General features: G+C 36.8%; 2 long non-coding RNA genes across 2 annotated transcripts in view; one reads left to right on the top strand and one right to left on the bottom strand.

Moving 5' to 3' along the window:
• Positions 1-8,314: 8,314 nt before the first annotated feature.
• Positions 8,315-14,139, top strand: LOC141378999 (uncharacterized). Its single transcript, XR_015516435.1, has 4 exons — positions 8,315-8,423; positions 10,932-10,958; positions 11,232-11,395; positions 13,296-14,139. It is a non-coding gene; the product is annotated as an uncharacterized LOC141378999 (long non-coding RNA).
• The window catches only part of LOC147832447 (uncharacterized), a 26,528-nt gene continuing 13,414 nt past the window's right edge, over positions 13,902-27,015 (bottom strand). Inside the window, exons 2-5 of the long non-coding RNA XR_015516434.1 lie at positions 20,211-20,354; positions 16,622-16,711; positions 16,431-16,519; positions 13,902-15,812 (exon numbers count right to left, since the gene is read on the bottom strand). This is a non-coding gene — a long non-coding RNA (uncharacterized LOC147832447). The remainder of the gene's footprint in view (positions 15,813-16,430; positions 16,520-16,621; positions 16,712-20,210; positions 20,355-27,015) is intronic.

Raw genomic sequence — 27,015 nt, 5'->3', positions numbered from 1 at the left:
AAGATTTTAAAATCTTGCTTAACCCTTGTTTTGCTGTTGGGGATGTTTTCATCCACTCTGGGGAGATATTGAGTCTTAATTTGGTCATAACTGATCATGAACATGATTTTTGATAATAAATCTTATTTTGACATATTTTAGGAAAATACTTTCAGAATATTTTTTTAAAAACTCAACAATACAAATTGACTACCCCTTTGTTATATTGATGGTTGTTTTTGCCCCATTGCCACTTCCATTATAACCACAGGTTTTTGATTACAAAGCCATGACACCATATAATCATCCATTCTTGGTTGTTGGTGGTTTTCCCTGTTGAGAAGAGGCCAAATGTACAATTTTTACTGTTGATTATCATTTGTAGTGCAAAAAAAGCTTAGTTTCTGGCTGTTACATTGTGTGTGTGTGTGTGTGTGTGGGGGGGGGGGGTGATAGTGAGTGTAATGCTGTGTTTACACCAGATGCGGATGAAGTGTCAAGGACAAGTGATTTACATGCGATTGGCGTGAATTAAGTTCTCACATAAAGCCACCAGAGGCCGATGTCGACTGATTGACTGACTGAACAACATTTTAAAATTTTTTTAAAAAGCACCGATTTACCCGCCCACCACCTTCCCTAAACCCAACCAACAGTGTTTTCAAAAGCACTGAATGAACAGCAACCACTCCCTTCCCTAAACCATTTCATAGTGTTTTCAAAAGCAATTATTTATCCACCCACCCCCTTCCCTAAACCCAACAGACAGTGTTTTCAAAAGCACCGATTGACCCGCACCCACCCCCTTCCCTAAACCCAACCGACAGTGTTTTCAAAAGCACCAATTGACCAGCACCCTTCCCTAAACCCAACCGACAGTGTTTTCAAAAGCACCGATTGACCCGCACCCACCCCCTTCCCTAAACCCAACCGACAGTGTTTTCAAAAGCACCGATTGACCCGCACCCACCCCCTTCCCTAAACCCAACCGACAGTGTTTTCAAAAGCACCAATTGACCAGCACCCTTCCCTAAACCCAACCGACAGTGTTTTCAAAAGCACCGATTGACCCGCAACCACCCCCTTCCCTAAACCCAATCGACAGTGTTTTCAAAAGCACCGATTGACCAGCACCCACCCCCTTCCCTAAACCCAACCGACAGTGTTTTCAAAAGCACCGATTGACCAGCACCCACCCCCTTCCCTAAACCCAACCGACAGTGTTTTCAAAAGCAATGATTGACCAGCGCCCACCCCCTTCCCTAAGCCCAACCAACAGTGTTTTCAAATGCACCAACTGACCCGCCACCCACTTCCCTAAACCCAACCAACAGTGTTTTCAAGTGCGCCGACTGCCCCCCCCCCCCCCCCACCCTCTTCCCTAAACCCAACCGACAGTGTTTTCAAGTGCAATGACTGACCCCCCCCACCCTCTTCCCTAAACCCAACCGACAGTGTTTTCAAGTGCGCCGACTGACCCACCACCCTCCTCCCTAAACCCAACCGACTGTATTTTCAAAAGCACCAATTGACCAGTGCCCACCCCTTTCCCTTAACCCAACCGATATTGTTTTCAAAAGCACAGATTGATCAGCACCTGCCCCTTTTCCAAAATCCAACCAACAGTGTTTTCAAACACACCGATTGACCCGCCCACCACCCTCCCTAAACCCAACTGACATTGTTTACAAAAGCACCAATCGACTACCACCCACCCCTTCTCTAAACCCAACCTATAGTGTTTTCAAAAGCACTGATTGACTGCTCTGAAAGCATAGATTTTTTTTTTTTACCACAATTTCAGACCTTACTATGTTCTAACCCTTTTGTTTACTTGTTTATTTAGTTTTTGCTGCTTTCTGGAACCATTCTTCACTGGACTCAAACTCCGTTGTCGCGGTCATCTCCCCCCTGCGTCTCAAGTCTGCCGACGTACGTACATGGTGAGCTAATGAGCATACTGGTAACAGCAGAAAAGCCATCCACACAGAAGTAAGCAGTCAACTGGTAGCATGAACAGAAACAGAAGCCATTGGTGGCATCATACCACCCCCGTAACATTCATTTTAAAGAGGAAATGCAGTCATATGTAGCTCTGGCTACATAATTCATGCTCTCCAGAAATGTATACTGGGCTACATTTTCACAACGAGCCTGTGTTGGAAACAAATGAAAACAGATCAGTGGTGTAATACCGTCTCTGTCTATGAAATAAAGGCGAGAGCTGGAGGATCGGTCAGGCTATTGAATGGGAAATAATCCTAACTGGTTTATAGCCAATTTCTTAAATCCCAATAAATGAAAGCGATGTAATGAACTTGTGATTAGCCATTAAACTAATTCTTTCCCTAGTCAAAGCTGTTGAATGAGACTGTAAAAATCCAGTTTTTCCTTTAGATGGCTGTGCCAGAATAATTGCTATGGTACAAACCACATCTTTGTTGTGCTGATGCAAGAGTTTGCAAAAAGATTTGTTTAATTATTTACTTTAGCTTCAAGCGTTACATATAGTGCTTGGAAAATGAGTAGTGACACGCTGTGCATGCTGCCAAAATATAAGCAGTGTCCTCTCCTTGCCATGTTTCGGTGCTGGCTTTGCTCTCTTTCCATCGACCTTAAGGGATTTAAAGAGGTTCTAATGCAATTTTAACATGTCCGCTAAAGATGCATGGGTTGGGTGAGTTATACGCCATTGTTCATTCTCATTCAGTCTGTGATAAATCCTTCCCTCGCTACAAGCGTCTACTGCTTCTTACGTCAAGGTCAGAAAGAGCATGTTAGTCTGAGAGTGAGATTGAAAGAGCGAGAGAGAGAGAGAGAGTTAAAAAATAGTTGGCCTGATGTCTTAGTAATGAGTCATATACCTTAAAGGAATAGTTCACCCTCAGATGGAAATGGTGTATGATTTTATTTTGTCAGTGGGAGCAGGAAGGCAAACATTCTGAGGATGAATTTCATTCTTGTTTCCATGCAGTGCACAGAAATCGAAGAACATGAGAGAATATTGAGAAAATAAGAGCCCAATTAAAGGGATGGTTCATCCGAAATGTAAATTTACTCCTTATTTACTCACTCTCAAGTGGTTTCGGACTTCTTCTGTTGAACATGAAAGAGGATAATTGAAAGAAAGCTAAAAAACTGCAACAACTGACCTCCATAGTAGGAGAAAACAGAGTTCAATGGTTAAAGGTTTTCAGCTTTCTTCCAAATATCTTCTTAAGAGTTCAACAGAATAAAGTCAAGCAGGTTTGGGACAATTAAAGGGTGAGTTATAGAATAATAATTGCAACACATAATTGCAGAATTTTTAGTTTTGAGTGAATTATCACAATAATAATAATAACAATAATAATAACAATAATAATAATAATAATAATAATAATAATAATGGCAGCACAGTGACGCAGTGGTTAGCATAATCGCCTCACAGGAAGAAGGTCGCTGGTTCGAGTCCCTGCTGGGTCAGTTGGCATTTCTGTGTGAAGTTTGCATGTTCTCCCCGTGTTTGCGTGAGTTTCCTTTGGGTGCTCCAGTTTCTTACAAGTCCAAAAACATGTGATACAGGTGAATTGGCTAAGCTAAATTGTTCGTAGTGTACGAGTGTGAATGGGCCGGAGTGGGACTCCTTTTCAGCCCTGGAGTTTCATTTCCAATTCGGTTTCTAATGACACTATCACGTGTTTTTCAAAGACACAGCTGCTTTAGAACTTCAAATTTTTTTCATAAATATGAGAACAATAAAGGGAGCTAAATCTCCATCACTATTCATAAAAACATCACAAGGTCCTTTCCTGCAATATCTGAATATAGATTCTGTGCAAAATTCATTATAGATATCCAAACCTTTGTAACGGTGGTCACATCAAAAATTTAAATTAAATATTTACACCTACATAAGTAACCCAAACAGTATTACATGTCTTAACACACACAAAAAAAATAATTACTCAGGTGAGGATCAAACTCTGGTCAGCAGCATCGTAATGCAACGTGCTGACCGCTGGACCACAACAGCTGCTATCTGTAGGACTCTATTAACCACAGCTTTACTTTCTATTGATGGTTTAATCTTTTTCTCCCCTTTATCAATTTCTGATCAAGTTATGTCAGATTTAATAATGTAGTAAATCATCTGATTTTCATTGAGCAGGTGTAAAATACACTTTTTTTTGCTAAATTTCTCCTGTTTCAACAGTGCATTAAATGATGCCATAATTTTCATTTCCGCATGAAATATTCTTTTAACTCTGCATCTAAAAAGGTTCACCTGAAGGCTGTGGAGACGATTCACTCTCAATAAATGCATTTTCTTTTTCATTTGCTTATATTTATTCACAAGGGATACGGCACACTTTCCACAGCAGAACTTTACGTCTGATCTTCTCATGTTGGCGCCGCTATGCCAAACTGAATTTTAGTGCTACTATTGCATCACATGTATTTACGTGTGCGTGTGTGTTGTTATTTCCGCAGCCCTTCTTTCCACCTCCCTGCACATGTTCGTAAAGTTTCTCTCCGTCTTCCTCTACCTGTCTCTGTGTATTCATCACATCAACTTTACATTCACACTGAGCTGCTTTTGTCCACATTTCCAGCTCGGTTGCTTTTGGCAGAATTGTGTTAATATACTGCGCTCTCTCTCTCTCTCTCCTCCTGCTCATCCAGCAGTAGAGGCAGAGATGGAGAAGAGATGTAGCCAAGCGTAACGCATAGAGTCGTCCTGTGGCCCGCAGCAACTCTCGTCACACTAGCACTGCCAAAACACATGATGGCTGTGGAAAAACTGCCTCTCCCACTGCTGCTGTACATCAGCTCTGTCTGTCCTGCTTTCTTATTGTTGTTCTGAAAGTTTGCGCATGGTGCAGTGATGTTAGATGTCGAGGCAGATGCTTTAATGCTTGTGAGAAGTATACTGCTCACTCCTGGAAGTTGGTCTAGTGGGGTTTTTTTCAGGGTGACAAGAAATGCTGTCATATCACGGGACGTATAGCTCAGTGGTTAGCACTGTCGTCTCATAGTTAGAAGGTTGCTGGTTTGAGTCCCGGTACCTCCGGGTGCTCCGGTTTCCACCAGAGTCCAAAGACATTCGCTATAGGTGAATTGGGCAAGCTAAATAGGCTATAGTATATAAGTGTATTTGAGAATGTGAGAGTCTATGAGTGTTTCCCAGTTCTGGGTTGCGGCTGGAATCGCATCCACTGCATAAAACATATGCCAGAATAGTTGGTGGTTCATTCCACTGTGGCGACCCCTGATAAACAAAGGACTGAGCTGAAGGTTGTTGCCGTATTTTTTATGATAAGTTGTTGGATTTATCTAGGATATAAGCTACACTTTAAAAAAAAAATCCATTATTTAAATTTTTTTTCTGGCATAGGCTTAAATTACAGACATTTACCGGAAATTTTAATTTAAGGAAATTTCTGTATTTTAACGTTTGTTATTTTACAGTATTTACTTTTTGTCAGTTTAGTGGTTATTTTTGTACAAATTCGTAGGAATTTAGTCGTACAAAAGTGTACGATTTTTAAAAGGAGGCATGGAATCCAACTCCGCCCATAAACCCAACCGCCATTGGGGGATGAGGAAATCGTACTTAGTTGTATGAATGAGATTGTACAAATTCATATAAATTGGCTACTAAATAAAAACGTTATGAATTGCTGTGAGATAGTGGTGTTTTTTTTTTTTTTTTTGGCTGACAAGAAATTCTGAAGAAATGTTGTTAAATTAATAATGATAATAATTGTGTTAATTTATTCATGGCGTGCCTTATCAAAGTATGCGTGTTAATGCTTGGTCATACTTGGGCGTTTTGAAAATCATTTCAGCATTTGGGCTATGAAAATTAATTATTCTTTAAGTCGTTGGATTTAATGTTTCTGTAAAATCAAATTAAAGTTTTGTAGATGTTAGTATCAATATGTCAGTCTTAAGGATATCTATAAGCTATACTGTAACAGTATAGATATATTTATATATATATATATATATATATATATATATATATATATATATATATAACGTTTTTTTCTAGGCAGCTAGGGTTAAGTTACAGACATTTACTGTAAAATAACAGACGGTAAATTACAGAAATTTACTGGAAATATAAATTTGGAATTTATAAATTTGATTTACTGTCTGTTATTTTATGGCAAATGTCTGTAATTTAACTGCAGTTATTTCACGTTTTTTTCCAGCCTCTTTTCTGTTGACAAAAAAACCCCCCTTAAAATAACAGATTTTTTTTACAGTGTAGTGTTCTCGAAACAGTGACAAAATTCACATTTAGAAGATATAAACATCCAAATCTTGCAACTTCCACCTAAATGGATACATTTTTTTAATTTATTTTTTTAGTCTGATCTCACAAAGAAACGTTAAAATTTTACATTTTGTCAGTTTAGTGGCTAATTTGCACGAATTCATAGGAGTTCAGTAATACGAATGTGTACGATTTTTAAAAGTAGACAGGACACCCAACAATGCCCCTAAACCCAACTGTCATTGAGGATGAGCAAACCATACTAAATTTTATGTATGAGATTGTACAAATTGATACGAATTGGCTTCTAAATTAAAAAGTTACTAATTGTTTTTTTTTTTTTTTTTTTTAAGGGGAAGGGCTGCTCCATGTCCCACCTTGTTTTCATTTCAGTTGATATACAGTCACACATTGAACAAAAAGGCACAATTTAAAGCACTTCACAGAACCTTTCAAATAAAATTAGCTTAAAAATGTCTTCTTATTAGATTACAAAGAAAACTTGTTGTCCTTTTTTATGTTTTGGAGGACAACATTCCAAGATTTTTCTCATGTGAGAGAACATGGGTCAACATAGACCAATTTTAATGTTCCAGAATTCATATTTAGGCATATTTTAATCTACTTGACTTAAGCTGACAAATAAGGGTCATCTTTAGCAAAACAATGAGTCATTTTCTGAATAAAATAAATAAAGTGGAATGTTCACGATGTCCTGAAATTTCTCTTCGGATAAAGAAAGCAAGCCATAAATATGAATTGCTTGGGGGTGAGTTTTAAAAACAAAAACTCAAATTTGTCATTTTTGTGGGAGCTATGTCACTACAGTTCAGACTAAAAATGGTAACTATTGATAACTTAATACATGTCTGCACCAATAGATGCTATACTTCAAATTAATTGTTTTTAATTTGTGACCCTGACAAAACCAGTCTTATTGTGCATGGGTATGTTTTGGGCATGAGTATTATTAAAAAAAAAAAAAAAAAAAAAAAAATATATATATATATATATATATATATATATACACACAGTTTAGTATAATTTACTCATCCCCCAATGATGGTTAAGTTTGGTGTCGGGGGGCAACTGAACATGTATGAAATTGTACGAATTAGCTTCTAAACTGACAAAACGTAAAGTAGTTACGTTTCCTCATGAAAACAGGCTGCTTTATTCCCACAAGGATCTTGGTTCTCCGTATTTATCTTCTGCTGCACTTCAAAACTATTAAATCCTGTATAAAAAGACATATTTGAAGCAAGATTTACTTTTTGATTTGGGATGCAATAGTCCTCCTTCTGTTTTCCGAGCATTCAGTGAAGGTCAGGAAAGGCAGGGCCAAAGCAGGATAAAACCCGGACCGGCTTGGCAGAGGGATAGAGGCTGGTGGTGCTCGGTGAATAGTAAGGCTTTGTTGTGACCTTTGTGGTCATGGCTGTGTGACTCAAAAAGGAGCTTGACCTTCAGCGTCTCTCTCACTCCAGGCTGAAACCTCCATTGCGACGGATGCGTATGCCGTTCACACGCTTGGCTTCAAAATATACCCTTCAGCAGCACCTACTCACTGCGACCCATCATCCTCCACAAGCACTGACATCAGCCAGAGTGCACAGCCACGGCCATATAGCGCTATCATACCTTCTCAAAATACTTCCTCACTCAGTAGTGTTGCAGAGTTAGCTAACTTATATACATTTTGTTGTAGTGTGTTAATTTGCACAGTATAAGTCTCCCCTATCTGACCCTTTAACTTCAGGTTTTGGAGTCTCTTCTAATGTTCTGATGAGGTGATTCAGGTGTGTTGGATTAGGGAGAGGTTGAAAATGTGTACTGTTGGTGTGCCTTTAGGATCAAGGTTGGGAAACACTTGGATAAGTTGAGAACTGATGCAACATGTAATTATGTTTTTAGGTAAAATGTCTAAAGCCTGGTTTGTACTCGACGCATACGCTAGTTCGTTTGAGTGCACACGGCAAATGTGACATCCTCGCTGTGTTTGCGGAGGTTCACTTTCGGTGTGCGCGACATGATTTCGGTTGGCACTTTAACCCAGAATTCTTGTATTTTAGAACAGGACCACAGGGCATGCATCAAGTCTTTTTCGCTCTAGCATCTCCAGCATTCAGCAGAGTCTTCAACCAGCGCCTAAAAAGCAAGACTGATCTCACGAGGAGGCGTAAGTATTTTACGTTTTGCCAGTTTAGTGGCTAATTTGTACGAGTTCAGTCGTACGAAAATTTATGATTTTAAAAAGGAGGCGTGGCACCAAACCTCACCCCTATAACCCCAACTGTCATTGGGCGATTAGCAAATCATATTAAATTGTACAAATTAGGTCGTACGAATTCTAACGAATTAGCCACTAAATCAAAAAGTTACGAATTGCCGTGAGATTGTGTTGAAAAATCCTATTCCAATACAAATGATTCAAAATTATAAATTGTATTAAGCATACTACTAAATTTCTTGACATTATTTTACAGTTGTGGCAAATTTTCTTTCAACGTTCATTGCTAAATGTGCAATTTAGATCTTTTACGTCAAACAGATTTAAGCAGAGAATGAAAACTACAGCCCATCTTTTCCATTAACCATTTACTGTATAATACACTGAAACTTCATGCCCACTGCCAAATGCTCTAAGAATTACTAATAAATTGCAGACCTTGTCTGGAGCTCGACTGTCGATTGTCCTTTTTTATGATATGCAATGACATTTTTTTGAGACTGAGCGAACAGTTGGCGCGGCACCACATTTAATTTGAGTTGAATATGAATCGCTTAAGAGATTTTGTCTCAAACGGGTGTGCATGTACAGACATCTTTATATTCCGTCCATGCGTGATCATAGGGACAAACAGATGTCTAGAAATTGCAACAGCCGTAGGAAAGGTGAAAAGTTTTTGGAAAAGTTTGGAAAAAGATGAGGGATAAGTTTGTTAAAGCCAAAACAGACTATTTAATTACAGAAATATGTTTTCCCATCAGTTATAGGTTTAACCCTAATATATATATATTACAATTTACAATTTAAATCAGTTTAATAGTTACAAAACTATAATGACTGAACAATTTTTTTCTTTGATAATTGGAAAGGAATATTTGAACCTATGGATTTACAAAATACTGATGCCCTGTTTTTCTAGGTTTTATTGGTGATAATGGTCAAGAATGTTGGAATATACTGTGAGTAGAGGATAGAAACTAGCCGGACAGCAATGTGTGAATTGCGGAGTAGGCTAAATCTAAAAAATAAAACAAATAAAACAATTCTGTCATTTTTAGTAAGTGTACTATTTTGCTTTTATTCTTGCCATAATAAAAACTCTTTCAGTTTATTCACGACAATTTGCTTTTGTATAATGTTATTATTATTAGCAGTATTATTTTCTGTATGCATATTTACATTTGTTTTATTAAAATCAAGCTTAGATATGTCCACCTGTCTGGTTTTAGACCATATGGGGCACAGCATGTGTATTAGGACCACACTTCATTCTTATTGTTCATTTATTCGTTTGCTGGAATTTAGAACTGAATTTAGAAATAGTTTCGAAACAAATCTTTGCGCTTAACAAACTAAATTAATTATGTAGGCTAATGGATGTCTGTGCGTAAAACACTTTTCCTTATCCACAAAAGAGAGTGAAAGTGAAAGGAAAGAATAAGGAGGCTCATTCTTTCATTCTCGTGCTGCAGATGCTCTGTTTAACTGTTTTCTCGCTAGTGAAGGGTTCAGTTTTCCACTTACAAAGTCCGCCATGTAAACAGCAAATGCGAAAGGGCGCAACGTAACTAACTCTTAAAGAAAATTGGAGATGATACTCTGATTGGTTTATTCTCAAAAACACACCTATAACCCATTAAGAGAATAAGCTCAACCACATAAAGCATTTTTTTTCCCATCCTTAAAATAGCAAAAGTGGATTCTGACATGCCCTTAATGCTTTTGCACTTTAGACTTTGAGCCTAGACCATTAAAATAGAGCCCATCAAATTTACAAACCCTTTTATAAATAAAGCATTTCTACAATGGAAAGGTTTATAGCTATAAAAGGACATCAACAAAAATCTATAATTCATAAAATAAAATCTAAAAATAAAAAAAAAATGTTTTTAAAGACTTATAAGTTAATTAGTTACTTACAAAAAAAAAAGGTTTTTAATAGTTTTTGTGCCATTTCTGAAGGATTCAATAACAAAATAATAATGATATGTAATAATAAGTAATAATAATTTACGAATACAATGACATAATACAACTGTAAGGAATAAATTAAGATGCAAGAATAGGAAACATGTCACAATATATCTGATTTTACTATTACAACTATTACTATTTTTACTAACCTTTTAGTGACCTCAAATTTAATCTTGTTATATCATTTAATCATAAAAATGTAATGCTAAAATTAATATCTATACTGAATGAAGTGAATACTGTATATCCAGATGTATTGCTGATTTCTCATTTATATTTTCTATACAACATTGAATCTATTCATGTTTAATACTCTGCCTCCCATTGGTAATACACTGTAAAAGCCTCATTGTGTGTGTCCTTGAAAATGGAGCGCTAACACATTTGATTGATTTGTATTCAAATTGATATTTCCTTTCTAACCAATGACTATGTATTGTTTGTGCTTCTTATGTAACTAACTACATTTTTTTTCCAAAATAGCAACTTTCAGCTGAGCGAAACTGTCAGGTAAGAAGCTCCATTTCATACAGTGTAATTCATATATTAAGTTTCAGGCGTAAATAGTTTCCTTTTCCAAATTTGCAATTCACACGTATAATAATTGAGTGTTTTGACAGTGTAGCTTCTGCTGTCATCATCTGCTTCAGCGGTTATTGCGGAAAGCGTTTCCAAATAGAACATACACCTGTGGCAGAGCGATTGTGTGTGTTGTGTGTGTGTGTGTGTGTGTGTGTGTGTGTGTGTGTGTGTGTGTGTGTGTGTCCGTTCACCGGCTGGCAGGACATTCATGACCACACAATGGAAAGAAACGGCGTCCAATGGCACCTGCGCTATCAGGCCTTTTAGTCAGTGTCCAGCCTCTGCAAATACACCAGATGCTGCTTGTGCTGTGAAGTCCACTATTGTGGAAGAGGACAGCTCAGAACAGCCATTCTGGGTAGACGGTGTGTACGGCACAACACATAACAAACATCACATAACATAAAATATAACAACATTTAACATAACATAACGTAAAACATAACATAGCATAACACACAACATAGCACATAGCATATAACATATAACACATAACTTATAACATATAAAAAAATAACATAACACACAACTTCAAATATAACAACATAAAACATAACATGTAACATAACATAACACATAATATAAAACATAACACAACATAAAACATAACATGTAACAACATTTAACATAACATTACGTATCACATAACATAAAATATAACAACATATAACATAGCAAAAACATAACATAGCATGACACGACAAAATATAAAACAGCACAGACTATAACATATCACATAACTTATAACATATAACATAAAACATAACATAATATAACAAAATTGAAAATATAACAACACATAACATATAATACACAACAGAACACATAACATAAAATATTACAACATAACATGTAGCATAACACATAACATAAAATATAACGACACAACATATAACATAACATAGCATAAAACATAACATGAAACATACAATAACACATAACATATAACTCAACATTGCATAACATAAAATATAACAACATGAAACATAACATAAAACCATAACATGTAACATAACACATCACATAACATGACACATAACATAAAATAGAACAACTTATAACAAAACATAGCATAACACAACAAAAAAATAACAGCATATAACATATAACACACAACTTACAACATATAACAACAAATTCCGTGAAATATAACAATATATAACATAAAAACATAACATATAACACATAACAAAACACAACATAAATATAACAACATAACATACAAATTAACATAACATGTAACGTAACGCATAACATAACATTTAACAACACAACATATAACATTAAAACATTACATGTAACATACTATAACAAATAACATAAAACATAACTTAAAATATAACATAACATAAAAACATAACATTTAACATAACAAAACATAACATATCACAAAACGTGACATATTATAAATCATTATATAAAACACATAATATAAACTATAACAACATAGCATAACATGTAACATAACATAACACATGACATAAAAAATAACAACACAACATATAACATGTAACATAACATAAAATCATAACATAACATGAAATATAACAAAATAAAACATAACATATAACATAACAGCATAACATGACATAAAAATAACATAGCACATAGCGTATAACATATAACACACAACTTTTAACATTACAAAACATCATATAACAATGTAAAATATAACAATACATAACGCAACTTAAAAAAATAATATAACACATAATAAAATATACCAACATAACAAAAAACATAACATATAACATAACAACACATTACATAACATAGCATAAACAATAACATAGCACATAGGGTATAACACATAACATATATATATATATATAAAGACTCTTCATTTAATATATTCGCTTAACCAAACCAAAAGCCAATGCTACTCCTAATTTTGACATCTGAGCCTCAAGAAATGATAGATGATCATAAAATAGTCATTAAAACGCTCTCTCACGTCGAGTCAAGGATTTGCTAGAATCAGCTTTCTATAAGAACACGCACCAAATATAACATTGCTCTTGATAAATGCTGATAATGGCAAACAGTGACCCCCTACCTCAATCCCCCGAGGACAGACCTCAGATCAGTTTCAAGAGCATCATTTTGGAAGCGCAATACGGCTTCTTGTCTATAATGCTAGGATAATACTGTTCACCTGCAAAGTGGAAGCGGGAATAAATGTCAAAGGGCCCTCTAGGCATTACAATAGTGTCATCGCGTGCATGAAAACTCACACACTTTTGTTTTTCTACCCCTGCATTGCAGACCCGGGCCTTGAGTGGTGGAGGCCGGCCCAAGCCAGTATCACGACACCGCGAGGTCAGTGTGCTGGGCATTAGCAAGAGGACAATGCTGGAAGACTGACACCATTAGAGTTTGGCCGGCGTTCACCAGCAGCTGCCAACTGTCCACATCCATTGTCCTGGGCATCCCATAATACTAATCCCACTGCACATATCAGTCTCTATAGTGGATCCACTGAGCTACGGTTCAGAGACGGGCGTATGGGCAATTTGAAAAGTGGCAGAGACGCATTCTGGAACTTATCAGCTTAGCGTGCGAATGTTAAATACGTGACGTAATGTTCGCTGCTGATATGCTAAGGACGTTACACTGTAAAAAATGCAGGGTTCCACATAATTTCTTCATGTTGTCCAAACACAAATGGATTAAGTTAACTTCATTGTTTTGACGAATTTAAGTGGATTGAACATAAAACATTTAAGTTATCCCCAAAAAACCTTCAAGAATTGTGTTGATTCAGCTCGTTTTAAACAATAGGTTGAACAAACAGCAATGGTAGTTTTTTGAGTGTACTTACAGATTGTGTTTGTTGTGTATGGTTGGAAAATGGACATTGTTTGGATTAGTTTAGATTAGATTCAACTTTATTGTCATTACACATGTACAAGTACAATGCAACGAAATGCAGTTTAGGTCTAACCAGCAGTGCAATAGCAGCAAGTGCAGGATACAGGAATAAGTTATAAAGTGCAGTTATAGAAAACTATGGTGATATTTACAGATGGATGTACTATGAACATTATATACAGGTTGGATAAGCTATGAACAGATTTACAATATATGAATATATGTGCAGGTTGCTATTAATAATCAGTAGTGTGCAGATAGATAAACATGATTACAAGTATATATGTTACAATATATGAATATATGTACAGGTTGCTATTAATAGTCAGTAGTATGCAGATAAATAAGCATGATTACAAGTGTATATGTATAGTGGGTGTGTACATAATTACAAAATTACAATTAAATTAAAACATAATTACAATTAAAAGATTCAGTGGGGGGCAAAAGAGTCAGTGTGGGGCAGAGTTCAGGAGGGAGACAGCTCTGGGGAAAAAGCTGTTCCTCAGTCTGCTGGTTTTTGTATGGGGGAGCCTGAAGCGCCTGCCGGAGGGCAGGAGAGAAAACTGTCTGTGAGCGGGGTGAAAGGTGTCCTTCAGAATACTGCGTGCTCGGCGCAAACAGTGTTTCTTCTGGATGTCCTCTATGGCTGGCAGAGTAGTCCCTGTGATGCGTTGGGCAGTTTTCACCACCCGCTGCAGTGCCTTACGCTCAGCAACAGAGCAGCTTCCATACCAGACTGTGACACAGTTTGTCAAGGGAGTCTGGTATGGAAGCTGCTCTGTTTGGTTTAGATATAAACGCTGAAAACAAAACAGTAATTAAGGCATTGTTTGAATATCAAAGAACTTTTTGAGTAATAAGAATAGAATAGACACCAGTGAGAACAGAAAGAAAGCAAGCATTGCACAAAACACACCAATAGTACTAATAAGCCTGGCTTTCCACTGCACACAGCATTCCAACACAGGCTCATTCTGAAAACGTAGACCTATGGACGTTTCTGGAGACCACAATTATGTAGCCGGAGGTACGTATGGCTTCATTTCATTTTATTTAAGCGAACGCTATGGGGTGGAGTGACGCCGTTCCTTTTAGCCAGTTTGTCCAGTTAGCTCGTCATGTACGTCGGCAGACTTGATACGCAGAAATGAGTTGACAATGACGACCACTGGGTTCGAGTTCAGGCAAGGTCGGTTCCAGAAATCAGGTAGGACAAAAACAGAATCCAAAAAATAAAATGACTGAGTGAACAACAGGGTGAGAATGTGGTAAAATATGAAAACATGGTAAAAATCAGATGAGGGCTTTTCTTTTTCTGGCGGCTTTTGTAAACCGTTGATCGGGTTTAGAGGAAGTAATTGGGTTGTCGGGTCAATGGGTAAAATTGGTTGTGTTTAGGGAAGACGGAAGGTGAGTCAGTCGATTGGCCGGTCACCCAGTCAATCATTCAGTCGATCGATAGCTGCCTCTGGTGGGTTTACTTGAGAACAGTGGGTGCGAACGCCGCTTGCGAGAGACATTTGAGATATGAAAAAGTGCACAAAGTGGCCTCTCGCAGATTCGTGAAAACAAAAACAACAAAAATACGTACCTCCCAGGATGTCTATAAGGATTAGAAAAATCAGTTTTGTGATTCCTGTCAAATCACGCATAGAAGGTAAATCATAATCGCATCATAATGAACTATCTCAAGACATGGATGATATATAAATGCAGCAAACTGTTTGGAAGCATTAAAAGTGTCCAAGAAGATGTCCAAAATCTTTACATGCATTGACCCAGAGACTGTTTACATGCATGTCACTGATGAGATGATGGTGGATGTTTTCTGTATGATGACTGTAATGGCCTTAAACACCCAGCAGGCACAAGACGTCAACAGGACGTCAGATTGACGTTGTACCCCATCTTCAAGAGTTCACACTTAGCTGATGATTGGTAATAAGCTAGTTTGGCATGCTGTCCCGGGAGAGAGCCCCGAGCTCATGAGAGCCTCGAGCCCGGGGCTCCCTCCCGTTGCAGGGCGAGAGGGGAGTTTGAGCTCGGGTAGATCTCGAGAACTCCCCTCCCTCCTGCTGCGTGAGGGTTGCTAAGGTTATGCGTTGCTGACAGAATTGAATCGAATTTGGTGCTAATTTGGTTTAGTCAATTTACTTAAGTGTCATGTTTTTGGGAGTGTGGGAGGAAACCGGAGGACCCGGGGAAAACCCACGCAAGCACGGGGAGAACATGAACTCCACACGAAAATGCTGACCGTTTGGGTAGATGCCCGAACCGGAGGCATTTTACTGTGAGGCTGCAGTGCTGGCCACTTGGCCGCCGTGCTGCCCTGTAGACAAAGGAGGAGGCGAAGGGGTGGAAGGGAGGATTCTTCAAGACGAAGATGACTAAAGGTAAGGTGTTTGGTTATTTATACTTGGTTAGGAGTAGTCTGATTGGTGGTTCGTACATTAGCTTGACTCGGGGCCAGCCGTGTCAATCATAAGCACGTGATCCTCTCGAAATTAGTTTATGAATAAACTTCACGTTGTGGGGACCTTGCACTTTGTTTGGAAATGAAAATCAGGTTGATGTCAGAACTTAACTACAGGTGACCTCGATGTCCAACGTTCAACCTAAAATGAACCAAATATCAACATCTAATGATATTACAGCTTGACATTGTGGAGACTTTACCACTATGACGTCTATCAGATGTTGGATTCTGGTTGCCATACCTGATGGATAAATATCAGTATTTGATGTCAACAAGGCTTTGGTTTCAGATGTTGGCTCAATGTTGGATTTTGGTCACTTTTCAACACAACCTAAAATCAACAAAATATCAACACCATTTGATGTCATTATTGGACATCAATATAACGTTGTCCTTAGACGCTGGCTAGGCATTGAATTTTGGTCACCTGACATCATGACCTAAATATAACCTAATGTTAATGTCTTATGACTTTGTGTGCCTGCTGGGCAGTAACTCCATGCACTACAGAATGTTACGTTTACACACACATGCACAAATTACATGTAAATGCATCAGCGTTCACAGCGTAATACTCATTACTCACTCACTACTCTTGAGTACTTTTGAAAGGGCTACTTTTTACTCCTACTTTGAGTAATATTTACAACAGATACTTTTACTCTACTCACACCACATTTGTTGGCAAGTAATAGTACTTTTACTTGAGTATGATTTTTCAGTACTCTTTCCACCACTGATTGACATCCATAGTAGCAGCAACACTATGGAAGTCAATGGCTGCCACTTTCCAGCATTCTTCTTAATATCTTCTTTTGTGTTCAACAGAAGAAAGAAACTCAAATAGTTTTGAAACAAGTGAAAGGTGAGCAAATAACTACAGAGTTTTCATTTTTGGGTGAACTATCCCTTTAAGTAATTTGATTTATTAGAAAAGGCTGGAAGAAAGTTTTTATAAAGGTACAAATTAGCCCTTGAATGAACTTAAATGGAATCCTTGTGTCTTTTTTAATCCATGCGACCTTTTTTTCTTTTATGAAACACTGAAAAGTGTTTTAGGAAGAATGTCTTGGCCGCAGTCTTCAATGTAATGAAAGTTAATGAGGATTGCGAGTGTGCAGGAGTTTTTGTATATCCTCAGAAGACCTTGCAGAGGATTTTACAGAAGTGTTTTCTGGTTCGATGTAAAACTCAAAATTGGCCTAAATGAATCTTTGCCCTATCAATTTTCTAAGTGCATGCTGTCGAGCATATTGAGGACAATTCTGTGCATTTCTTTTTTGTACTTTAAAATGAGATAACTGGACTTTCTGCTGAAAACGGCTTCTCGGTGATGTAGTATGCAGGATTTATCTCCATTCCTTAAAGGGATAGTTCACCACCCCAACAAAAATACTCTCAGGTCATCCAAGCTGTAGATGACCATTTTTCTTCAGTAGAACATTAAAGATTTGTAGCGGAAACTGCGGTGACTCATGCAAGTCAACAGCTGCTGGCAGTGTGAAAATGAATAAACATACACAGGCAAAACTAAATTAATACCTGAGGCTGCTGATGATACATTTAACGTCCATGAAGAAAAATGATCAGTACTTGTTAGGTACAGTACTAGACATATGGTGATATACCAATAATTCAATATATTGTAATAATGAGCATGCACAATATTGATACGGTGGGTACTTCAAAATACACTGAGCAATAATTAATTAATTTTATTTACTTTTATTTATTACTTTTTACTTATTTATTACTATTAGAGCAGTGTTTCTCAACCACTTTGCTGGAGGACCACCAGCATTGCATGTTTCGGATGTCTCCTTTGTCTTTCACACCCATTACAGGTCTTTCAGTCTCTGCTAATGAGCTGATGATCTGAATTAGGTGTGTTTGGTTAAGGAGACATGGAAAATGTGCAGAGCTGGTGGTCTTCCAGGAACGTGGTTGAGAAACATTGTATTAGAGAGCCTTTAAGAATATTCAGATGAGTAGGGTTGTCTAAAATATCCATAAATATCAATGCTGAAGTTTTTAAAATGATACAATCTTGCTTTTGGTTAGTATCAATACTACTTTCTTGCACGTTCTCTTTTCACCAGCAGGGAAATGAATAATTAATACTAATATTAAGATTTTAACACTTGCTTTAATCTGATTTAGTCCTGATTTAGTTTATATATATATATATATATATATATATATATATATATATATATATATATATATATATATATATATATATATATATATATATATATATATATATATTGTGATAAAGACTGTTCAAAGAAAATTTGATACTGGCAGAAGCCTTGTATCAACATCCACAGCAAATGTTCCTGAGAACAAGTGTGAGCTTCATATTGCATAAAAAGTCCATATTAACCTTCTTTAATATGCTGTGTAAAACATTCTAGAGTAGTTGGTGGTTCATCACGCTGTGGCGACACCTGATAAATCAGGGACTAAGCTAAAACAAAATAAATGAATAAATAATTATGTTTAAGGGATTCATCTACCTTCACTTTTGACTGTAATTCCCAGTTAAAATCTAGTCAACAATGCTACATAGCCTTTATATATATATATATATATATATATATATATATATATATATATATATATATATATATATATATATATATATCCAGGTTACACTCAGGCATACGTCACAATATAGACAAAAAGATCTCTGCCTTTACTCACATTAGATCATAACTTTAGCAATGTCAAAATTTCAATGAAAACAGAATAAAACTAATCAAAGTGCTACATTTAAGACTTCCAATGCTGATGGGAGCTTTATGTGAATTGCTAAAAATCTGGAAGTCATCCCAGATCTTCTTGGCGCATCCCTGAGAAAAGTAGAGCATAATTAATGAACAAATCATTCTTTTGAGTCATATTTTGATCTAGTTCACGTGACAAGTTGAAATGATTTGCTAATGAATTAAATGGATCGAATCTTGAGTGTCTTGATCTTCAGTCTCAGAAATAATGATAAAAGAGCTGACACTTTTTTACGTACTATATTCTGTATGCTCTACATTCTAGTTTGTACAATGTTCTAAAAATCATTCTAAAAATAAACCCACTTTGTAAAAAAGGCAGCGTTCCAGACAATTCATTCCTGTTGTCCCAACACGAATTGATTAAGTTAACTTAACAAATTGATGTGGAGTAAACATAAAACAATTAAGTTGTCCCAAAAGAATCTCAAGAATTGTGTTGTTTCAGTTTATTTTAAATAAGTAGTTTGAACAAGCAGCAAAAATATTTTTTGAGTTTAGACCAAAGTTATAACGATAAAGATGTGGAGAAGCGATATCATTGAGATCACTTTGAGTACATTTTTTCAGAACTAATAAACAATAAAACACTGAAAGCTAGTCAGAATCCCAACCCATGCTCATTATTGATATGTACCCCTGTATACATTTTTGGAGAGCACCAAAAACATCCCAGGAGATTCGAGATGGTTTTCGCAAATCCACCAGAGGACGCTGTGTACGCTTTCTCAAATCTCAAAGTTTTCTTGAGAGTGCCATTTGCGCCTGCTGGTCTCTCGTGAATCCACCAGAGGCTGCTGTCGACTGTCTGACTGACTAATCGACTGACCAATGTACCCACCCACTTCCCTAAACCCAACTGACAGTGTTTTCAAAAGCACCAACTGACCCGCCCACTGCCTTCTCTAAACCCAACTGACAGTGTTTTCAAAAGCAATGTAGAAAAAGAAAAGTCCTCATGGCCGCCTGGTTTTTACCATGTTTTCGAAACCACACTCTCATCCTGTTATTTACTTGTTTATATTTTGCCTTTTGTTTTACCTGCTTTCTGGAATCGTTCTTTGCCGGACTCGAACCCTGTCCTCACAGTTACCTCCTCTCTGCATCTTAAGTCCACTGACGTAGGAAACAGAAGCCGTCCGCGGAGTCATACTGTTGCAGAATCCATTGAAATAGAAAGGACTCCTGCAATTTAAAGCAGCAGACGACATTGTAGAGAAGCTCTGCTTGATGTTAAGCCTTGTTTTCAAAGATTATTTAAATATAATGGCTATCTAGAAAACGATTGACTATAACAGAAAGTAACGATAAAAATACATGGAAGTTATTCAAGCCAGACTCACAATTTGAGTGTAAAATAAAGTGCTACTTCGCTGTCTTTGTGTTGCCTTATTGGAAAATGCTTTTGGAAAATAATTTGGGATATTTTTTTCCACTACACTGACTGCCATTAGGGCGTCTTTGTCTTTTTGGAACAAATTTTGTTTGGTATAATCTGTGTATTAATTTTAAAACATTGTTTTGTCGGTCAGTTATCCACAAAATAAACAAGACGAATGGATAACATTTGAGCTGACATATATTGCATTCAAAGACCGTCCTTCAGCAGCCAAAACAACATGGGAAAACACAAACTGTTAGCCTAAATAAAAGATTAATAGTAAGATATTCACAAAATAATTTCTTATCGTTAAAATATAATGTCTTATAGTTCAATTGTGAGTCTGGCTTGAATAACTTCCATTTATTTTTATCATTATTTTCCACTACACTGTCACTGACTGCCATTGCTAAATTCATCGTTTGATTTTACAGATTAAGTTACATAAGCTGGATTCACTGGTCAGATGAGCTAATAGCACACTGATGACATCTGCTGGTTGCAAGGCAGTAATGCAAAAAGTATTAACAAAAAACAACATCGCTAACGTTCGCCTATGTGGAAAAAAACATGTTTATTGTTATAATAATATTTATAGTTATCTTGCTTGTTACGAATGGCCCTTTAAAGTACCAATATAAACTATTTTGATATAAATCTGTCCCTTTTAAAATGCGCAGCTCTTCTTACTTTATTTCTCAAAGTGTAAACATTTGTGGCGGATGCTAAAATCAATACCCAACCCAAACTGACCCGGATCATTTCTTACCCTAACCCAGCCCCGATAAGCGTATGTTAATTTTTGTAAAGTAAAACATAGATCTAAGTAGATCGAAATGAAATCCAAACCGACTGCATTCATTTTCGAACCTGCCTGGAACATAAAGGAATTTAAACAGCATTAATATGAGCACAGCCTGCAGCCCTGCAGTCAATAAGAGAAAAAGCCCAGGAGTCCTGCTGACTGATTTGCCCACTGCTCCATTACTTTCGTTTATTCATTTCCTTATTTATTATTACTTTATATTATTGCCTGCTTGCCTTCTGAGAATTTCAATTGCGACCTGTGGATTGGAAAAATAAACATGATGGCTTGATAAAAATTAAATCGGTCGTCAAATAAATAATAGATTCGCAAGTGCGGTCTGCAGCACTGTTCACCATCTGCACACACAAAAACACACAGAGTAATGAAGCAAGTGGCTTTTCCAGATGAATCTCATACTTTTAGAGATGGACTTTTTTTTGCATGCTTGCAAAGTTCAAAATGTTTGTTCTTATTTTGCATGGATTTCTTAGAAATGCACTTAAAATGTTAGTTCAGCCAAAAAAATTAATAAATAAATACAATTATGGCTGCATCTGAAGAACTCGAGTAGGTACCATATTTAAATGTAATTCATGATCGTTAGAAAAATTCATTCTATATTGTATGAATGTGAGCCATTGTGTGCGATAATCATTATAACGTGTTCTACCTGCGTCAGTTGGACGCTTCACTCCCGTTCATGAATTCGCTCATGGCATCATGGGAGAGAGTAGCATTCATTGGATGTGCACTCGCTGGAAGTAGCAGGTCATCTGGGTAGTTCTCGCATTCTGTTCTTCGATTACTATGAATTTGGATATACCACTCAGCTCGCATACTGTTTTTAATGCACTATATAGTATGAAAGTATATGATTTCAAATGCAGTCTATGTAAGTAATCACTCATCTTCATGTTATTCCAAACCCGCTAGACATTCATTCGTCTTTGAAGTTTATTTATAAACTAATTTCAAAAGGATCGTGTGCTTAGGATTGCTTGCAGCCGTCCCCACATTTTTAAATTTATGATTCACCAATCAGACTATTCCAAAGCCACTATAATAGTTATGAGTTCCATATGACAGCCATCTTTGTTTTGAAGAATCCCCCCTTCCACCCCTACTCCTCCTCCTTTTCCTAGATGGGTGGCACGGTGGGCTAGTGGTTAGCACTGTTGCCTCCCAGCAAGAACGTCACTGGTTCAAGTCCTTACCAAGCCAGCCAACATTTCTGTTCGGAGTTTACATGTTCTCCCCGTGCTCACGTTGGTTTCCCCCAGGTACCCCTGTTTCCTCCCACCATCCAAAAACATACAACTTAAGTTAATTGACTAATCCAAATCAGCACCATAGACATGCTCCTAATAAGTAGTTACATCTTAATTCAATCCCTATCTGTTCATTAGCTAATACAGCAGGGGAGTTCTCGAGATCCACCTGAGCTCAAACTCCCCTCTCGCCTTGCAAACGGGAGAGAGCCCCGGGCTCAAGGATCTTATGAGCTCAGGGCTCTCTCCCGGGACAGCATGCCAGACAAGCTTTACAATCAATCATCAGTTAAGTGTGAACTCTTGAAATTTTATGTGGAATCTGAGAGCTCCCTCATCCTCCATACTCAACAACAGTCCTGACTCTTTCAGAAAGTCTAGAAAAATAGCAAAGAACATCCTATCATATGCCTTCAGTGGTTGAATCAGAAAATTATGCATATATAAAAAACAAAAATAATGACTTCATTCAACAATGTCTTTTCCTCAGTGTCAGTATAGAGACAGGGCACATTTAGGCCACGCCCCTATCAGAGAGGAAAACAATCCAACCAGCACCATTGACTTTCTATTGTGGGAAAGTTCTGCTTACTGGTGGCCATAGTTCTTACATTTGGGAAATATTTTTTAAAAATGGAGAAAAAAAACGACTTCAACTGTATATACAGTATATAATAACTTTAGAACCTGAATACTTAAAAAATATGAACAAATTACCGAACTACTATGTTTTGTTCAAATACCATGGTATTACATTTATTATTCACAGTTCTTTATTTTCTGTTATGTCTGGGAAAGTGTATTGGTATATGGTATTGACAACCCTAAATCCTGAAAAATTGAGACAGTATGGAAAACACAAATAAAAAACCAAAGTAGTAATTTCCAAATTTAAAGCAAGTCCTAAACTGCTCCTGTCCCAACTTTTTTTGAAATGTTTTGTAGGTCTGAAAAACAGGAAAGGATGTATATTTACAAATGAAATAAATTTAACCAGACAAAACATGAAATATTCTGTTCATATTGTCTGCAAGTCAAAGTAAATTTAGAAATCACTACTTTCTTCTTTTATTTGCATTTTCCATACTGTCCCAAATTGTTCTGATTAGGGTTTGTAACCACAAACACATGTTTACTTTATCAACATAGCCTTAAACCAGGCAATATGCCACACTTAAAGGTGACTGTTGGCAGTAAAACATAATTTGTACCAAGCACGCAATGTTGTGCTATTACAGTATAAACACAATAAAATCTTCTTTGTCTTCGAATAAACACTGACACGAAATCTTCAGTCAATTTAAAACCCATCCGTTGAACAGTACACCCGCCTCACATGCTGTGAAATTGAGGCTTCAACACAAATAATAAGGGAGCGCATCAACAGAACTTGGATAGCGTTCCTTCTCCCAGCATTATGTGAATAAAACATCAGATAGAAGCAATCAAAGACTCAATGCAGGGCTTAGCCGCACGAAGGGCAACATTTAAGATGGAAGCCATTAAGGAGAAGTGCATTTTCCAGAGCTTTTAGGACTCTTTATGAGTTTGTCTGTTAGCCTTGTGCCCCAGGCAGAAACTTGATTAGCTTTGCCATTGGTTTGTTCTTGTTTCTTGGTATTTTGTCTACAGCGATCGCATTTTTAACACCGCAATACTTCTCTGCCACTAAGGAAGCAGCCGAACACTGTTAGCCTTCGGTTCATTTTATTCATGGCGCATTTCAGCTTTTAGGTGGAGTAGCTGAAAAAGACATAGTGACCACCAGAAGCGGTACCGCACAAAAGCAGCAGCCATATCTGGAGCCAGGAAAAAAAAAGACATGGAAATAATTGCACTCCTGTCATTCAAAACTCCCACACACCGTCTATATTGAAGGTCAGCGCATCTAACCTGACACTTGAACTGTAGTCCGTGTAAGCATGAGACGCGTGAGCCCTCCAGGTCTGAGCGAGGTTAAGTGTCTTGTCTCTTCGGTTAAGCTTCAACTTCCCCTCACCGCTGTCACAGATTAACCTTTTCATTTAAGAAAGAGTTTGAGAATTAGTTCATCAATTATTATAAACCCGTAAGATTTTCAGAACACAAAATTGCCTGGTGGAGTATATTGAAGTTGCTTATTTTGGCCAGAATCATTCAATCATGGAGCTTGTGCTGTGTTATTGACCTTGTTTTACTGTTGTAATCTCTTTGATTAGCATTATGTATAGTTGTTATGTCATAAATATTAGCCCTCCTTTTTCCAATATTTCCTAAATGATGTTTAACAGTGCAAGAAAGTTTTCACAGTATTTCCTATAATTTTCTTATTTGCTTTATTTCGGCTAGAATAAAAGCAGTTTTTAATTTTTAAAAACTATTTTAAGGTAAGAAATGATTAGACCCCTTTAGCAATATTTTGGTTTTCAACTATTTTGAGTCTGCAGAACAAACCACTGTTATACAATAACTTGTCTAACTACTCTAACCTACCTAATTAACCTAGTTAAGCCTTTAAATGTCACTTTAAGCTGAATACTAGTATTTTAAAAAATAACTAGTAAAATATTATGGACTGTCATCATGGCAAAGATAAAAGAAATCAGTTATTAGAAATGAGTTATTAATTATGTTTAGAAACTTGTTGAAAAATATCTTATTTCTATTAAACAGAAATTGGGAAAAAATATACAGAGGGGCTAAAAAATCATGAGGGCTAAGAATTCTGACTTCAACTGTACACGCTACCTATTTAAGTGCTGTTAGTCAATAATTAGGTTTATGAAAGAGCCAAGCAATAATACAAAATAAAGTCATTCTAATGCAAAATAAAATGTTACGAGAATGATTTAATAAAATGCTGTCAAGAACAAATTTGTGTTTTGAGAAAAGTCTCAGTCAATTTCAAAGGGAAAAAAGAGCTGAGAATAAACCCATTACATTTTGACAATAAAGTTTGTTTTTGGGAAAAAAAAACATTAAAAATTGAGAGAATAAACAAACCCTGGTTCATTCTGATGATATGTACCACTATATACATTTCTAGAGAGTGCCAAATATGTCCCAGGAGCTACTTTTTTTTTTTTTTGCAGACTTTGTTTTCCTGAATCCACCAGGGGGCGCTGTGTATGTTTTTTTAAATCTCAAATTTAAATCCACCAGAGGCTGCTGTCGGCTGACTGACTAAATGACCGAACGACCGATTGATTGACCCACCCTCCTCCATCCCTATACCCAACTGCAGTGTTTTGAAAAGCAATCCAGAAAAAGAAGAGCCCTTATCTGATTTTTACCACTTTTTCAGATTTTACCACATTCTCACCCTGTCATTTACTTGTTTATTTTAATTTTTGTTTTAATCTAACCTGCTTTCTGGAAACGTTCTGCACCGGACTCAAACTTGTCATCACGGTCAACTCCGCTCTGCGTCTCTAGTCCACCAACGTAAATGGCGAGCCACTGAACAAACTGGGAGCAGTGAAGTGGAAGTAAGCGGTCAGTTGGTAAGCCTATGACTTCATACCGCTCTGTAGCGTTCATTTTAAAGACGAAACGCAGCCATACATAGCTCTAGCTACATTATTTCTCATCTGCAGAAGCGTTTGTACATTTTGTTTCAACTTTTTTTTTTTTCTCGAAACAGGATTTTATTCGCGATTTAACGAGTTTGATCTCAGAATTTAATTAACTTCATTTAATTTTATTTAGTTAGTTTTTTTTCTCGAAACACAATGGCTTTTCTCAAAGTTTAATGAGTTTTATTCTTACCATTTTATTTCCTAATTTGTAGTCAGTTTAGTCTTGCATTGTGAATAATTAAATCTATGGATGCTTTTAATTATTTATTTATTTATTTTAATTTTAATTTATTTATTCATTTTTTTATTTAATTATTTTTTTTGCTTGGCCTAAAATATATTCTTTATTGGTCAACATTTATTCATTAATTTTCTTTTCAGCTTAGTCCCTTTATTTATCAGAGGTCACAACCGCGGAATGAACCGCCAACTATTCCAGCATATGTTTTATGCAGCGGATGCTCTTCCAGTTGCAACCGATCACAGGGAAACACCCATACATACTCATTCACACACATATACTATGGACAATTTAGCTTATCCAGTTCCCCTATAGCGCATGTTTTTTGGACTTGTGGGGGAAACCGGAGCACTGGGAGGAAACCCACGGAGTACATGCAAACTCCACACAGAAATGCCGACTGACTTCTTGACTTCTTGACAATCTTCTTGTCGTGCGGCGATTGTGTTACCCACTGCGCCACCGTGATGCCCCTATAAGTCAAATGAATAAGTTAAATTGGCTGTAATGTATGTGTGCAAATGAGTCTGTATGGAGGTTTCCCAGTACTGGGTTATAGCTGGAAAAGCATCCGCCGAGTAAAATATATGC

The sequence above is a fragment of the Danio rerio genome, chromosome 19 (genome assembly GCF_052040795.2).
Source record: "Danio rerio strain M-AB ecotype USA chromosome 19, GRCz13ab, whole genome shotgun sequence".
Classification (NCBI taxonomy): domain Eukaryota; kingdom Metazoa; phylum Chordata; class Actinopteri; order Cypriniformes; family Danionidae; genus Danio; species Danio rerio.
The sequence above is the reverse complement of the archived record's forward strand: the minus strand, read 5'-3'. Positions and strand labels throughout refer to the sequence as shown.